Here is a 17500-nt window from a genome sequence, read left to right on the forward strand (position 1 = left end):
TCCCTCGCCAACAGCTACATTTAACATGTAGGGTGAGACATGTTATTAGGCAATGATAATATTGTAATTTCTTTCGACAGGAAATAATGTTGACAACGGACAGGTACATATTTTACACCTGAGTACCGTGAGAAAATGTGAGTAAAGAGTCTTCTCCAAACGCTCAACGATGCGCTTCTCAGAGCGGGACTCGAACCCTTCCGGTCCTAAGGCGAGTATTATAAAACTAGACAACAAAGCCGCACAAAATTAAATAAACTGTAATATAAGTAATCCCTCGGGTTTCACAATAAAATGAATAACATTCCATTCATTCTTCCCATATCAATCGATATGCGAGGGTCGAGTTTTCTGACCAAATTTTTAAATACTTGACTTTCCAGAGTACGGCACTTAACTGGTAGTTATTGATCACACTACAAAATGTAACCCATCACAGCAAATCAGTAGTATGTATGTCGGTTGAATATTTACAATGGATTACGCCGACTGAAGAAGTGTAAAAAACACAGAAACGAGTCGTCTCGGCCACAAAAATGTGAGTGAAAATTTGCATTATATATATATATATATATATATATATATATATATATATATATATATATATATATATATATATATATATATATGTATATATATGTTAATGTTTTGCTATTACATTTAAATACTTCATTTTTCAGACAAATAGATGAAGCTAAATAAAGAAAATAAAATAATAGAAAATTGTAATATTTTCCATTTTGTTAGTAATTTTCAACTTTTTCATTCTTCAAACACTCAAAATAGTTAAATTAATAGAAAATAAACTAAAATAGAAAGGGTTTTTTTTCTCATACAATTCGTTACTTACCGAATGAATTCTTTAGTGAAAGTAATCAACGTAGAGAAAGCTGTCTACCTTGGGATTTGTAAACCATCTGAAGTTTATTATAATGATTATTACGTCTTTTGTTATGAAATATCTGTTCGTTGACAGCAAATTTTCAAATTACATCGGACAAAGATGATTACAAATGGCTTTTGGTCTCAAAGGAGTTAAAATACGTTAAAGTCTACGTTAACCCTTTGCAGACGAGATGCGCTTTTACTGTAACTTGTTATGATTTTAGTATTTTCAACACAATGTGAGCAACAAATTAATATTTGTTAAGTCGTCGCCAACTTATTTTTTCTCCTTTTCTTGGTAAAAACTGTTTTAAAAAAAAAACTCAAATAAGACCAACCGAGTCAATTGAAAGATATTGTTAGTTCAACAGGCAACAGGTACTGTATGAAATTGAAATGTGATTCTATATGGCCAGCTGGGGGAATAACTGAAAGATTGTGAAGCGCATTGAGCTATAAAAGTTCATGCTTACACAGAATTGTGTGTGTTGGTCCGTTTTATTTCATGATGGCAATGTTGTGAATTTCTTAGCCAAGCGCATATTGTCTATATAAACGTTCAAATTTATTTTTCTGTTAAAAAGTGTTCTGATCAATATGTTTTCTAAATGTCTAATCTGAATAGTGCTGTATGTATGTGTTCATGATAGAACGCATTTTGTATGCAATTCAGCGTGTTTCTTTGGGGTCATTTTTCCTGATAGAACACATTTTGTATGCATTTGAGCGTGTTTCTTTGGGATTATTTAAGCTATAGGAAGACGTATTTCGTCCATTCATCGATTTTCCTGGGTCAGTTTGTCGAAATTGACTGCCCTCATTAGATTTCACGGTCCACGTGTACGCGCGCGCGCATATGCGTTTATGTGTGTGTGTATGTGTGTGTGTGTGTGTGTGTGTGTGTATGTGTGACGCATCTCCGAGTGTCAACTGTAGTCTAACCACACAAATCAATAACCAATCAGTTGTGACAAGTTCTTGGGAGTGGGAGGGCAGGGGTGGCAAGGGGGGTGGGTGGGCAGACTAGGTAGATAGCTGTGTGGCTATGTTGTCTAGAGTTATGAAACTTACCTTCGGATTGTAGGTCCGGGGTTCGGGTCCCGCTCTGAGCAGTGCAAAGTTGAGTCTTTGGAAAAGGCTCTTTGCTCACATTATCTCACCGTACTCAGGTTTAAAATGAATATATGGCCGTTAACAGCGTTGTCTCTGTCCAAGAAAAAAACAAAAAAAAAACCTGTCGCCTAACAGGCGTCATGTCTCGTTCTACATGTTTAGGTGTTGCTAATAGCCAGGGACGATCTGTAAAAGGCTTTGAGCACATTTAGCTGTATTTGCGTGGCTCTGTTGGCTCATTGGCACTTTGTTTTGCCTTGTCACAATGGTCAAGCAAACTTAGCGTGTTCAGTAGCCGGATGAGTGACAGTGTTAGTGGAAAATTATGGTCACGATGTTGTTTCCTTGGGTAAGGCACTTTTCATAAATTACCACAATGACTTGGCTATATAATAAATTGGGCAGTGACGGATATTGTTAGATCGTTAGTCGTTCTTTGAATCCGCGTCAACAGTCGTGACGTCACTTCCCCCGTAATGACGCAGAGTAAATTAGTAACTACGAGTAGTTCTAAACTATCGGAACAATGGCGGACGCCCTTATGAAGTACTTCTCCCACGAGCATAAAAGTGTATCCAGAGGAGAAAAACATTTATAACGCTGAGGCAATTGCAAGTTCGAAGTTGACGTCATTCATGTCGTTGTTATTGTTTTGTTTTTTTTTTTGTTTTGTTATGTTTTGTTTGTTTTGTTTTGTTTGTTTGTTTTTTTTTTTTTTTTTTTTTTTTTTTTTTTTTTTTTTTGCAATCCACGTTTAAGAGTAATTCTCACTAAACTGTATTAACCAGACTGTAAGCGTTCATGGTTACACACAGTTTTGTTTGTTGGTCCATTATAAATCCGGGTGACAATATTGTGAGCTTCTTAACCGAACGCATACTATCTATATTATTCGCATTTCCGTCACAAAATGGCCGACACCTGATTGAGGCAGCACGAGAATGACAAGCTAAGACAAAGCGACATTCGAATTCGGCGCAAAATCTCAATTAACATAACCCCCCCCCCCCCCCCCCCCCCCCCCCCCCCCATAAGGTCAATTGAATGCTCTGATGAAATAAATGATACTGTTGGTTAAATTTATAGTCCTATCAAAAGGATAGCAAGCAATTGCTATTTTTCGTTTCGCGCTATCGAAACCTGGCGCCTAAAAGCTCTGAAGGATATCTTGGCAATCGGCCAGGGAATTTATAGATAGAATGTGCTTGGCCAAGGAGTTCACAACATTGCCATCCGGAAGTATAACGGACCAACACACAAACTCTGTGTAACCATGAACTTTTATAGTCTGGTTAATACAGTTTAATGAGAACAACTCACAAACGCGGATGGCAAAAACAATAACAAAGGCCTGAGTGACGTCATCTGCATACCATCTATATTTCAGTGGTTCAATACCTTAAAAGGCAGTGTGATGTTGTGACGTACGAATATGTCTAATAATACATTCGTTGCCGTTTTAAGTTTCAAAAAAGTATATAAAACAAGATTAAGTTGTTTAATTTCAGATTTAGTACACATTATGCTGAAGAAAACCAATTAAAGATGACATTTCCAGTTTCTGTTTTCGCACAAAAGATGGATCTGATTTTGGTGTTGCAATCATAGCTCACCTTTATGTAGACTATTCTTGTAACAAGAAGTAAATATTCCAAACAAAAACAAAAAAAAAAAACAAAAATAACAAACAAACAAAACAACTAAAAGGGAATAAAAATAGGTCCGCATTTTTTGTCATCGTTGATTTCAATAATTTTCGTATCTATCATTATTATCGTTCTATTATTTTCTTTCAATTTTTTTTTTTTTTTTGATATGGGGAATGAGATGGCCGAGTGGTTAACGAACTTTACTGTTATCTGAATGGTCCCGGGTTTAAAGAGGGTTGTTTTGTGGTTTTTATTTATTTTTCTGGACAACATCATTTTTGCCTACAATTTTTTTTCCACTTTGGACAACATATAGCTAGATAATAATATTATGATTTCTGTTGACATCGATGGGGGACTGTCTGAAGACCGTTATCGTGAAAATACTAACGAAAGAGTGATCATGGAAAAGCTTAGGATGGGAAGGAACAATAGACCCTGTATTATTCCCATGCAAAGCCTCTCCCTCCACAATCACCCTGTCGTTGGTATTATCTTGACATCACACGTTTGTTTAACTCTATCCTTACCGACTGTTTTTCAAGATGTTTACATCAGACTTTTGTAAATCAATAGGATTCAATAATCTGATGTCACGTCGCCCAGCAACGATCAGCTTGATTCTAAACAAAGAAAATCGGTACTTTTTATTCTCCGTGTTGGCTAGAACTTTTTCACGTGTCATGTGATCAGAATGTATAAAAGTCGAAACATGATCAGATTTATAATGCTTTTCTCCTCTGGACACGATTTTATGCTCGTCGGAGAAGTATTTCATAAGGGCGTCCGCCATTGTTCCGAGAGTTTAGAACCACTTGCTAAGTTTGCGTCATTACGAGGACAGTGACGTCACAACTGTTGAAGGCTATTGTCAACAGTAAACATAATATTATCTCCATGGGGAAACTCTAAGGTCTATCATGAGAGAGTCCATCAGATGACGTCTTCGACCAGTTGATTCCAATGGCAATCGGACCTCAGTTGATTCCAATGGCAATCGGACCTCAATTGATTCCAATTGCAATCGGACCTCAGTTGATTCCAATGGCAATCGAACCCCAGTTGATTCCAATGGCAATCGGACCCCAGTTGATTCCAATGGCAATCGGACCCCAGTTGATTCCAATGGCAATCGGACCTCAATTGATTCCAATGGCAATCGGACCCCAGTGATTCCAATGGCAATCGGGCCTCAGTTGATTCCAATGGCAATCGGACCTCAATTGATTCCAATGGCAATCGGACCCCAGTTGATTCCAATGGCAATCGGACCCCAGTTGATTCCAATGGCAATCGGACCCCAGTTGATTCCAATGGCAATCGGACCTCAATTGATTCCAATGGCAATCGGACCCCAGTTGATTCCAATGGCAATCGAACCTCAGTTGATTCCAATGGCAATCGGACCTCAGTTGATTCAAATGGCAATCGGACTTCAGTTGATTCCAACGGCAATCGGACCTCAGTTGATTCCAATGACAATCGGACTTCAGTTGATTCCAACGGCAATCGGACCTCAGTTGATTCCAATGGCAATCGGACCCCAGTTGATTCCAATGGCAATCGAACCTCAGTTGATTCCAATGGCAATCGGACCTCAGTTGATTCCAATGGCAATCGGACCTCAGTTTATTCAAATGGCAATCGGACCTCAGTTGATTCCAATGGCAATCGGACCCCAGTTGATTCCAATGGCAATCGGACCTCAATTGATTCAAATGGCAATCGGACCTCAATTGATTCAAATGGCAATCGGACCCCAGTTGATTCCAATGGCAATCGGACCCCAGTTGATTCCAATGGCAATCGGACCTCAATTGATTCCAATGGCAATCGGACCCCAGTTGATTCCAATGGCAATCGGACCCCAGTTGATTCCAATGGCAATCGGACCTCAATTGATTCCAATGGCAATCGGACCCCAGTTGATTCCAATGGCAATCAGACCCCAGTTGATTCCAATGGCAATCGGACCTCAATTGATTCCAATGGCAATCGGACCTCAGTTGATTCCAATGGCAATCAGACCCCAGTTGATTCCAATGGCAATCGGACCTCAATTGATTCCAATGGCAATCGGACCTCAATTGATTCCAATGGCAATCAGACCCCAGTTGATTCCAATGGCAATCGGACCTCAATTGATTCCAATGGCAATCGGACCTCAGTTGATTCCAATGGCAATCGGACCCCAGTTGATTCCAATGGCAATCGGACCTCAATTGATTCCAATTGCAATCGGACCTCAGTTGATTCCAATGGCAATCGGACCTCCAAAATGTCATAATTAGATTTTTTAAAGCAATGAGTGCATTTGTCACATGATTTTGTTGAGTTCTTGTAAATATAACAAACGATTTTTCTTCAAATTTTGTCTGTATCGTAACGGATGTGACGACGATTTTTTTATAGTCGGTAAGGAGCGGGTTAATGGAGTATCTATATTCCTTCAGGTGATACCAGTTCGATCACCCACCACTGCGCTGGGTGCATTGAGCAAATCACCTCGCCCTAGCTCAATTTGCGCATACTATCAATGAACAAAACGACAATACTTCACCGAAGCACCTGCCTCGTACTACAAAAAATTCGTAGAAATTACGAATTTTTTGGCTCCAGCTACAGAACTGCATAGGTCTCTTTGACTCAATAAATCTTGTTGAGAAGGAAAGTTTTGCTTCTTAGAATCTCTATTCAGGGCGTTGGGGCATTTTTGAACCATGATGAGACCAAATTGTTAAATTCAAAGCTATATAAAGTGAATTTTTCTGTTATTCCCTTGGAAACTACGAATTCTTGAAATTTCAAGTTGGCGGCTCTGGTTAGGGAAACATTTCACTCATTCGTCGTATAGATAATATGCACTTGGCTAAGACGCTCACGGCATTGCCATCCGGAAGTATAACGGACCAACACACAAAACTATGTGTAACCTTGAACGTTTTTAGTCTGGATATTACAGTTTCGTAAGAATTACTCATATACACGGATGGCAAAAAGCAATAATAAAGACGCGAGCGACGTCAGGTTCATGATCCCGAAACCTTTCGTACTGTTGTTGTTGTTGATGATGTTTGTTTTCACTTCAAGCTGCCATACTCATTTTTTGTTCAATACTAAAATGTTGATCGAACTGTTTTCTACTGATAAGATTGCTGACATTTAAATGTCATTCATTTATTTTAGAAAATTAAATAAATTTAGATATTTTTGGACTAACATTTTGCATTGTGTCTTTAGTTGAGCTATTTTGTAATTTTATCGCTCTTGTCTGGTTTCGATTTTTAAAAATAATAACTTTATAATAGTGATACTGAGCTGCAAGAAGCTGTCGAATGTTAACAGTACTAAACCGGAATGAATATAACAACATTTAAAAAAATAAAAATAAATAGAGCAAAATACCAAGCATTGAACATTTTGCCCTCAAAATCCTTCCTCGGCCAATAACAAGAACAATAAAAATATGAAAATACATCACTTAAAATTAGTATTCTCTCTCTCTCTCTCTCTCTCTCTCTCTCTCTCTCTCTCTCTATCTCTCTCTCTCTATCTATCTATCTCTCTATCTATCTATCTATCTATCTATCTATCTATCTATCTATCTATCTATCTCTCTCCTTCCCTCTCTTTCTCTCTCTCTCTCTCGAATAATATTAATAATAATAATAATAATAATAATAATAATAATAATAATAATAATAATAATAATAATATAATATTAATAATAATAATAATAATGATGATGATAATAATAATAATAATAATAATAATAATAATAATAATAATAATTAATAATAATAATAATAATAATATAATAATAATAATAATCATGATAATAATAACAATAATAATAACAATAATAATAACAATAATAATAACAACAATAGTAATAATAAAATCAATAACAATTATTACAGAAATAAATACAAACCAACAAACATTATTCTTTTTTTTTTTTACTCCAAGGGCAAACTGTTTACATCTCAACTATTTTTAGACAGTTTAATCATAGAGTATCTTTTGACAAATATAATAAACCCATTTACATCTCTAGAAGAAGATGTGAAAATCGAAACAACAACAACGAAACGTTACACAAATCGTCCATTAGCAAAGTCTATTGAGATTTAGATGATAAAAGATGAAATTGCGTCATAACAGAACCGAAAAACCTGAAAAACACTTTGGGTTCTAGCCCTAGTCTTAGCATAAACAAAAGGTCAGTAGATTTTAAAGGTCCTTTTGCGTCCTCAAGATTGGAGACTTGAGTTGGGTGTTTCCGCTCAGAGCGCCATTGAGCTTTAAATAGTCTTGTGTCACATGAGAACAAAACCATTTCCGGTGAAGGCGTCACTTCTGAGTGAAAGTATCAACGGACTCGAGTGATATGAAGTATGATACCATGGTTGATTGATGGGTTAGATTATAGGTATATACAGATATTCAATTGACGTCACTTTTCGTGTTTATCGTTGCAATTTGTTTATGTGCCAGCCAAATCCAATGAAATCGGCTCTAATCACAGTATTAGTAATACCCATTTTATTCACTGAGGCACTGCTACATAATAAACATGCAGCAATGATAACTATCATATAAGTCGCATTATTAAATAATAATTGACCTTTTATATATAGAGCAATATCCACTAAACGTGCTCAAAGCGCTGTACAACGGGTCCCTGGCTAACAGCAACATTTAACATGACTCTGTTAGGCGATATTACATTTTTTTTGGGACAGAGGCAACGCTGTTAACGGCCAGGTACTCATTTTACATCTGAGTACAGTGAGAGAATGTGATTAAAGAGCCTTCTCCAAGGACTCAACTATGCGCCAGCGAGACTCGAACCCAGGACCTTCCAATCCGAAAGCGGGTGTCATACTACTAGACCACATAGCCGCACAAATAGAGGAGAATAAAAACGTAAGCTTGTATATAGCGCAATGTCCACTAAACTGTTATTCTTGGTCAGGTTGGCGAAATACGTGACCTAGCCAGATTCTGGTCTTACGATAGGATAACCCGTCCATTTGGTATTCCTATGGCTTAGAGGTTCGAACTTGAGGAGTTTTGAAAGCAACAATAAAAAGTGTGGATGAAGTTGAAACCCGGTTTACACTTCGTCATCACTTTGACAATCTTGTACTCTTACAGTTTTTTAATCTTTTGATGTCATATATTCTGGGATGGGGAGTGGGGGGGGGGGGTGGTTGTTTGTTTTTTTGTTGTTGCTTTGTTTTGTTTTTGTTGTTGTTTTTTTGTTTGCTTGTTTGTTTGTTTGTTTGTTTGTAACTCAGAGAATGAAATTCAAACTAATCTTTACAAGTTTGCTTTATTCTATTTTTCTAAGTAAACGAATTTGATCCACTTCTGCGTCGATACGTAACGAAAACAGCCTTTGTCCAATATTCAGATATCACAGTTATTCTTAAATTTAATAATATTAACCAATTGCAATACTGCTCATCGGTACGGTGTTCGATTTGTAACGGAAAGGTACCGAGTTCGATTACTCGCCGCTGCGCTGTGTGGCATTGAGCAAGTCACTTCGTCCTAGCTCAATTTGCGGTGCTGCACTGTGGCTGACGCCTGGGTTATTCCAGTCTTCCCTTGGAATTGACCCCAGAGATACATTTTTGTGTGTGGGATAAATAGAGGAATTTTATTATTATTTCTTAAAATTTATTTATAATGAGTTAAGACATTTAACAGCTTCAAAAAAATAACACAATCCAAAACACGGACCGTTTCGGGCTAAAAACCCCTCTTCGGCAAACAGCAAAAAAAACAAAAAACAACAACAACAACAGAAACAACAAAATAAGCAACAAAACAATAAAAACATGAATTCTGATATTACTAAGGGCCAGAAAGAAATCAAACATTCTGGTTCTTATTGATGCAAGCCAAAGTTCCAGAAAACTGTTGGCAGAAGTTAAAATGAGAAAAGTGAACTATTATGGACACGTTCGGAGACACAACACCATGCAAAAATCAGTGCTAGAGGGAAAAGTAGAAAGGCACGGGGCAAACCAAAGACGTCCTGGATAGGAGATGTGGAGGCAGCAACTGATAAAAAGATAATCGAATGCTCGGTAATGGCCATTTAGCGTTAAGAATGACGGCGTCCAATGACATTCAACCTCTGTGGGGAGACGAAAGTAACATTTATTATTTACTCATTTAACTATTTATTCATTTATTTGTTTGTTTATTTAGTTATTTATCCATTCATTTATTTCTATTTTAAACTTTAATTTTTCATGTGATATTATTGTTTCCATTACTTTCATGCTTTTTTTTAGATTGGCTTGTAAATGTTGACAAAAGTGCATGACATCTGAAACAATGTTAAATCATGATAATTTATCAGAGACTTAAAAATGAGTATTATCGCTATTGCATTCATGAAATTTGTATATTTATAATTCATTCGATCATGACCAATTTTAAATAATCAGTAATCTATGATAGTAATTTTAGATTTTACATTGCCTTATTGATATATTATTTTTCCTGACATTCAAAGTTGTGTAAAATGGTCTATGAATGACACAATGCAAGCTTTATGAGATTTTGTAATTATAAACTATTGTATAAGGCATATAACTCTCTCCTTACCAGCTATTTTCAGACTTTGACCCAAAACTTCATACTCACCCAACACTAAAAAAAAAATTTCAGACAAAATAGTAACGATTATATGCTTGTTTTGTTCAGAAAAAAATGAGCTCTGCAGCACAGCGTCTATTGTTATAGCGATAACTATAAGAGATATGAAATTAGAACAAGAAAAGTGTTGGTTATATCGAAACAAATTTGACGATTTTCCTTTAGACGGATGGTACGGAGATGGTTAAAGGATAATTCCTATAATCAACCTTCAGTAAGATAAGATAAGGTAACAGTTCAAAGCAAATATTATTGGGAACGCCTTGGACACCGTTTGGACACGTAGTTTGAAGAGACATCAATATCCCAGCAAACAAAGACATGAACGCATACTTACTCACGTCAGGACAAACATCGAGGCAGACCAACGCCAAATATGCTCTGCTCACACGGTACACGTGCAGCGATGTGGTCTAGTGGTATGACACTCGCTTTCGGATCGGAAGGTCCTGGGTTCGAGCCTCGCTCGACGCGTAGTTGAGTCCTTAGAGAAGGCTCTTTACTCACATTTTCTCACCGGACTCAGGTGTAAAATGAGTACCTGGCCGTTAACAGCGTTTTCTTTGTCCGAAAAATTGTAATGTCGCCTAACAGGCGTTATGTCCTTTCCTACATGTTAAATGTTGCTGTTGACCAAGGACCCCTTGTAAAGTGCTTTGAGCACATTTAGTGGATATTGCGCTATATAAAAGCTCAAATAAAAAGCTCAAAACTAAACACAGACTTGACACGCCTCCGGAACCATCAGGAGTTAAACGCGGGAAGAGACCTTTCAGATATTTATAATTCGAAATTGACGTCACTCAGGTCTTTGTTATTGTTTTTTGGCCATCCGCGTTTAAGAGCTATTCTGACTAAACTGAATATAAACGTTTAAGGTTACACATAATTTTGTGTATTGGTACGATATACTTCCGGGTGGCAATGTTGTTATCTTCTTAGCCTGAGCGCATACTATATATACGGTCCTTGCAGAAGTTCGAGACTCGATATCACAGAACACTAGGCCTAGAGGAAGATGATGCTGTGACCCGAGATGTGTGGAGTTGTGGTATTCATTATGACAACAGTGTGATATGCTGGAGAAGCTGATAGACTAGGAAGAAGAAGAAGAAGAAGAAGAAGAAGAAGAAGAAGAAGAAGAAGAAGAAGAAGAAGAAGAAGAAGAAGAAGAAGAAGAGAAGAAGAAGAAGAAGAAGAGAAGAAGAAGAAGAAGAAGAAGAAGAAGAAGAAGAAGAAGAAGAAGAAGAAGAAGAAGAAGAAGAAGAAGAAGAAGAGAAGAAGAAGAAGAAGAGAGAAGAAGAAGAAGAAGAAGAAGAAGAAGAAGAAGAAGAAGAAGAAGAAGAAGAAGAAGAAGAAGAAGAAGAAGAAGAAGAAAGAAGAAGAAGAAGAAGAAGAAGAAGAAGAAGAAGAAGAAGAAGAAGAAGAAGAAGAAAGAAGAAGAAGAAAGAAGAAGAAAAGAAGAAGAAGAAGAAGAAGAAGAAGAAGAAGAAGAAGAAGAAGAAGAAGAAGAAGAAGAAAGAAGAAGAAGAAGAAGAAGAGAAGAAGAGAAGAAGAAGAAGAAGAAGAAGAAGAAGAAGAAGAAGAAGAAGAAGAAGAAGAAGAAGAAGAAGAAGAAGAAGAAGAAGAAGAAGAAGAAGAAGAGAGAAGAGAAGAAGAAGAAAGAAGAAGAAGAAGAAGAAGAAGAAGAAGAAGAAAAGAAAAGAAGAAGAAGAAGAGAAAGAAGAAGAAGAAGAAGAAGAAGAAGAAGAAGAAGAAAAGAAGAAGAGAGAAGAAGAAAGAAAGAAGAAGAAGAAGAAGAAGAAGAAGAAGAAGAAGAAGAAGAAGAAGAAGAAGAAGAAAGAAGAAGAAAGAAGAAGAAGAAGAAGAAGAAGAAGAAGAAGGAAGAAAAGAAGAAGAAGAAGAAGAAGAAAGAAGAAGAAGAAGAAGAAGAAGAAGATAGATATAATAATAGAGGGAATTTGTCAATAGAACTAGAGAAGCTGTCGAGGCGTCCGAGTCAATTCATTAAGAAGGTGGACGGCAATAAGTCAAGTAAGAAAATGATTTCAAAAAGCGTTTTGTTTGAGTGAGACAATACAATAACCAGAGCATTTATATAGCGCGATATCCACTAAACGTGCTCAAAGCGCTTTACCAAGGATCCCAGATCAACAGCAACACACAACACGTAGAACGAGACATGACGCATGTTATGCGATATTACCTTTTTTTTCCAACAGAGACAATGTTGACGGCCAGGTACTTATTTTACACATGAGTACGGTGAGAGAACGTGATTAAAGAGCATTTTCCAAGGAATCAACTATGCGCCGAGCGATGCTCGAACCCAGAACTTTCCGATCCGAAAGCGAGTGTCATACTACAAGACTACATAGCCACTCATAGCGCTTTACAAGGGTCCTTCTCCGACACTAATACTTAAACATATGTAGGATGAGATAGATCGCCTGTTAGGCAATAGTACTTTTTTTTCCCAACAGTTACAATGCGTTTAACGATCAGGTTCTCATTTTACAACTAAGAGAATGCGAGTAATTAGTCTATACTACGAACACTACTATACGCCATTCAGATCCGGACTCAAACCCTGAACCTTTTCGACCCGAAGGCGAGTGTCATGCAACAAGACAACAGCCGCACTATAGTTTAAATTCTTTGAATAATTTAAAGATCCTTTATGCCCATGGATACCAATTTAACCCCCCGGATGGATTTCTGTATCGTGAAATGGACAATAACAATTGCTTCCTACTCTTTGTACAGGACACTAGTATATCGCAAAGTACTTCCAGCTCCACCAGATCTAACACACCCATTTACCCAATCACTGCGAGGTGGACAGTGGGATCATAAAAAAAAAATCGCCGTTTTCACCCGGATTCCATCTCGGTTACTTTGCATGGGAAGCTATTAGCACTAGTGCTCTACCGACTGAGCTATCGGGACCCCCACAGATTAAAGTACATGTTTGTTTATGGTGCAAATAAAATAAGACTACAAAGAAGATTGAAACGTTGACCGATTGTGTTTAGACTAGACGAGTCAATTCAAGGTTGTGGATTTTACAATATTTGAGTAAGTGTAAAACGAAGGGGAAGGTTTGTTTGCGCTTGGAAAACAACTGGATCTAACGAATCTTGTTTCGGGTAAGTCGTCAGCAAGTCTTCATTACTGTGATCAATGGTAAGAATCTAAGATTGAACAATTGTTATTATTATTATTATTATTATTATTATTATTATTATTATTATTATTATTATTATAATAATTAAAAATAATGATGATAATAATAATAAATAATAATAATAATAATAATAATAATAATAATAATAATAATAATAATATAATAATAAATAATAATAATAATAATAATAATAATAATAATAATAATAATAATAATAATAATAATAATAATAATAATAATAATAATAACAATAATAATAATTACTAAAAGCTTTCTAAAATTCAGTTACACATTCGTATTGACTCCAAAACATTTGACACAGCCCAGTATGAAATGTTTTGATGTAAATGGTTTTTCAACACCTTTTATTTTTGAAACCAATCAATGGAGTTCGCCGAAATGCTACAAAAACACTAACATATGTTCGCCCCCCCTCCCCCCCCCACCCCCTCTCACAGAGGTATTGCAACGTGTACATATATGCAGATCTGACATCCGAACCCACTTATTTTGGGCCTAGTTTAGCATTGTAGTAATGGGCATTATATTTCGTCATTTTTTTTTTAGATTTCCATTACAACAATGAGTGCAGGGTTGCCAGTTTGGCATTTTAGTGCCAAATTGTCCAAATTTGGCACTTTTTGATTGTGGTTGGCAGGAAAGCAAATCGGTTGGCAAGTTGGCACTTTTTTGGGCATTTTTTTGGACAGAGAAAATTAATATAATATTTATATATTTTTATTATACATAATTAGAAAGAAAGAGCGTGTCAAATCTTATATTTCAATTCCCAGTATTTGCATGTTCGTTTTGTGATTTCGTTCTCACAGAAATTTTATTATTTGGCTACAACAAACACAAATCTGGCTTCAGCCTTTCCGGTTCCAGTCTTAATTCTTTGACAGGTTTTGAAACTGAAAGTGAAACTGTTAGGCCTAATTAATGTGGCTTCGAGTTTAATATTTCTTTGGTGTTTTATAAGTCATAGTGGTCGACACCAGGTAAGCCAGCATTTTGTTTATTCTTGAATTACACGTGTAATATTTCACTATTATGAATATGTGTAACGAAGATCACTATTTTGAAAGGTTTGGCAAGTTTTCGAAGCATTTGGCAAATTTTTGTCACATATTTGGCGAGTTGTCCTGAAAAAAAACAGGCAACCTTGACAATGAGCCCATAAGGAATTGGGTTATCAGACCTGCAAAAGAAATGCATGTCGGATACTTGTGGTTTACTTTTCTACCCTATTGATCGTGAAGTACTGAAGGAATGAAGTTAACATCACTCAGCTCTCTGTTATTATTTTTAGACAGCTGTTCTGCCGATGTTTTTTTTTTCTTTTTAAACACAGTAAGTGCAATGAGTACAAACAGCGTTCTTTAAAAATAACCGGCAGAGTTAGTGATAAGTTAACAGGAAATAGGATTCAACAAGTCTTGACGTCACTTCCCTTGTAATGACTCATAGTAACAGGTTCTAAACTATCGGAACAATGGCGGACGCCCTTATGAAATACTACTCCGACGAGCATAAAAGGAGAGAAACATTATAAATCTGGTATGTTTTGAATTTTATACATTCTGATCACACATGACATTTGAAAAAGTTCTAGCCAGCATGAAAAAAATAAGTACCCATTTTCTTGTTTAGAACCAAGCTGCTCGTTGCTGGGCGGACGTGACATCATACTATTGAATCGTATTATAAAAGAACGATATTGACGTCATATAGCTTTTTATTATTGTTTTTAGACAGCCATTTTGATGATTAGTTCTCAACGAAGTATATCAATCAGGCTAACACGGTTCAAGGTTAAACATAGTTTTGTGTGTTGGTACGTTATGTCCGGCTGGCGGATGTTATGAATATTTTACCTAAAGGCATAGGAACAATACGTTAACGAAGGCGCCGGTCCTTTGGTTCTAACGACTACATTTAATTCTCTCTAATGTGTTATTATTATATTTTAACCCTTTTTAAAAAATACAAATGGCGTTAACCGTAATGAAACAAACAAAAACATTAACACGTGATCCAGCCCCCCCCCCTCCCCCCCCCCCCCCAGTCTCGGAGCAGTATGTCTTCTTCTTCTTCTTCTTCTTCTTCTTCTTCTTCTTCTTCTTCTTCTTCTTCTTCTTCTTCTTCTTCTTTCTTCTTCTTCTTTCTTCCTCTTCTTCTTCTTCTTCTTCTTCTTCTTCTTCTTCTTCTTCTTCTTCTTCTTCTTCTTCTTCTTCTTCTTCTTCTTCTTCTTCTTCTTCTTCTTCTTCTTCTTCTTCTTCTTCTTCTTCTTCTTCTTCTTCTTCTTCTTCTTCTTCTTCTTCTTCTTTCTTCTTCTTCTTCCTCTTCTCCTTCTTTAAGGAGGATCCTTGTTTGGACGAAACTCATTTCCAACCACTTGAAAGTTTTATTTATTTATCAATTGATCATTTCTTCTATAGTCTATGTTCAAAAATTACAACCGTATGAAATCAGCAATTACGGACCGATATTTATTATGTACGCACAAATTACATCGGAATTTAAATATCGATATTAGAGTCGCTACTACTTATTTATGTCTTATATTTGTAATTCTCAATATCATCAATGTATTGACATTGAATATTTCTTATATATAATTGATAAATTGTATATATATGCATAAAAGTCATGCAGAGCATTTAACGGTTTTTGAACCAATTAGTTCTCAAACGATACGATAAGATACGATAATTAAGTTCGATAATCAAATATTTCACCCATTTAGAATATTAGATTTTTCGTTCTTTTCTCGCAAACCATTTGTTACAGTGAATGATATAATCAGTCGGATGGTGAAAAGATTTGAACTGACATATTGCCAAGTTTAGTTAGAAGGTCAATATTTATCAAAAATGAGTTCATGTCATATACGATTAAATCAACCCTTTTTGTACATCTTTGGGAAATAGCAAAGCTTAGTTTCACTCCTAAATATTTCAAGTTGAAAAAGTATGAAATTTGAGAAAAGTTACTGGATACCTTTCCCATACATCTGACCATAACATCATGAAAAATCACCGGATTTACTTTAAAAAAAGATTAAAATGTTCTGGAGAACATATTCTTTCAGAAACTGCAAATCCAAAATTTTCAACTTCCGAGTGATTAAGCCATGCCATGCACTGGCATATTTTTCAGCAGGAAACCTCGCAGTCACGATTGGTAGAAAATACGTTTGAAAACAAATACAATCCCTAAAAATTAGTAGCAGTGGCCCATGATGGAGTCGGGGTTTATCCCAGTTTCTATATCGTGACACGCACAATAGCAATTGCTTGCTACCCAATGGATAGGACGCTTGTCTATCGCAAAGTACATTCCGCCAGATCTGACAGAACCAGCTACACAATCAATCACTGCTGGGTGGACAGAGAGGTCAGAAAAAAATATAATTTCGAAATCAATCTCGGTCCCTTTGCGTATGAAGCGAGTGCTCTACCAACTGAGCTATCGGGACCCCCAAATACAACACCAAGCAAGACCATTATTATGGAACAATAAATTCAGACAAAATAAGAAAGATCGCAAAATACCGCAACACGCGAGTGGAAAGATTTGGCAGAAGCAGCCGAGGAATCACAATCGGATGATTTAGAAGCAAAATGCAAATACTACGTTTAGTTTAGCATGAAGGACTAGCCCACACGGAGACAGACTCCCATGATCCGGCACTGCCGTCCTGATCTTCTGCCGTCTTCCGGATAAAGACGTCGGGCACGGACAAAATAAAAAGAATAAAGAGAAGAGCCGCTAGATCTACCTATACCAAGCACCTAAAAAAACGGCAGAGGACGTCGGGTGTTCGGTAAGCATAGGTCTAGCGGCTTTTCTCTTTATTCTTAATATTGTGTCCGTGCCCGACGTCTTTATCCGGAAGACGGCAGAGGACGGCAGTGCCGGGTCGTCGGAGTCAGCCCTATGGAAGTCAATAAAAGAATAAATGACAATAGTGATGCCAGCACTT

At 36.6% G+C, this 17500-nt stretch overlaps 1 protein-coding gene across 2 annotated transcripts in view; it reads right to left on the reverse strand.

The window, feature by feature from the left end:
- Positions 1–17500, reverse strand: part of LOC144969995 (uncharacterized) — a 169783-nt gene that overhangs the window by 151694 nt on the left and 589 nt on the right. The window lies entirely within an intron of this gene.

This window comes from Berghia stephanieae, chromosome 4 (assembly GCF_034508935.2).
Source record: "Berghia stephanieae isolate SIO BIC M18660-M18661 chromosome 4, UCSD_Bste_1.3, whole genome shotgun sequence".
Classification (NCBI taxonomy): domain Eukaryota; kingdom Metazoa; phylum Mollusca; class Gastropoda; order Nudibranchia; family Aeolidiidae; genus Berghia; species Berghia stephanieae.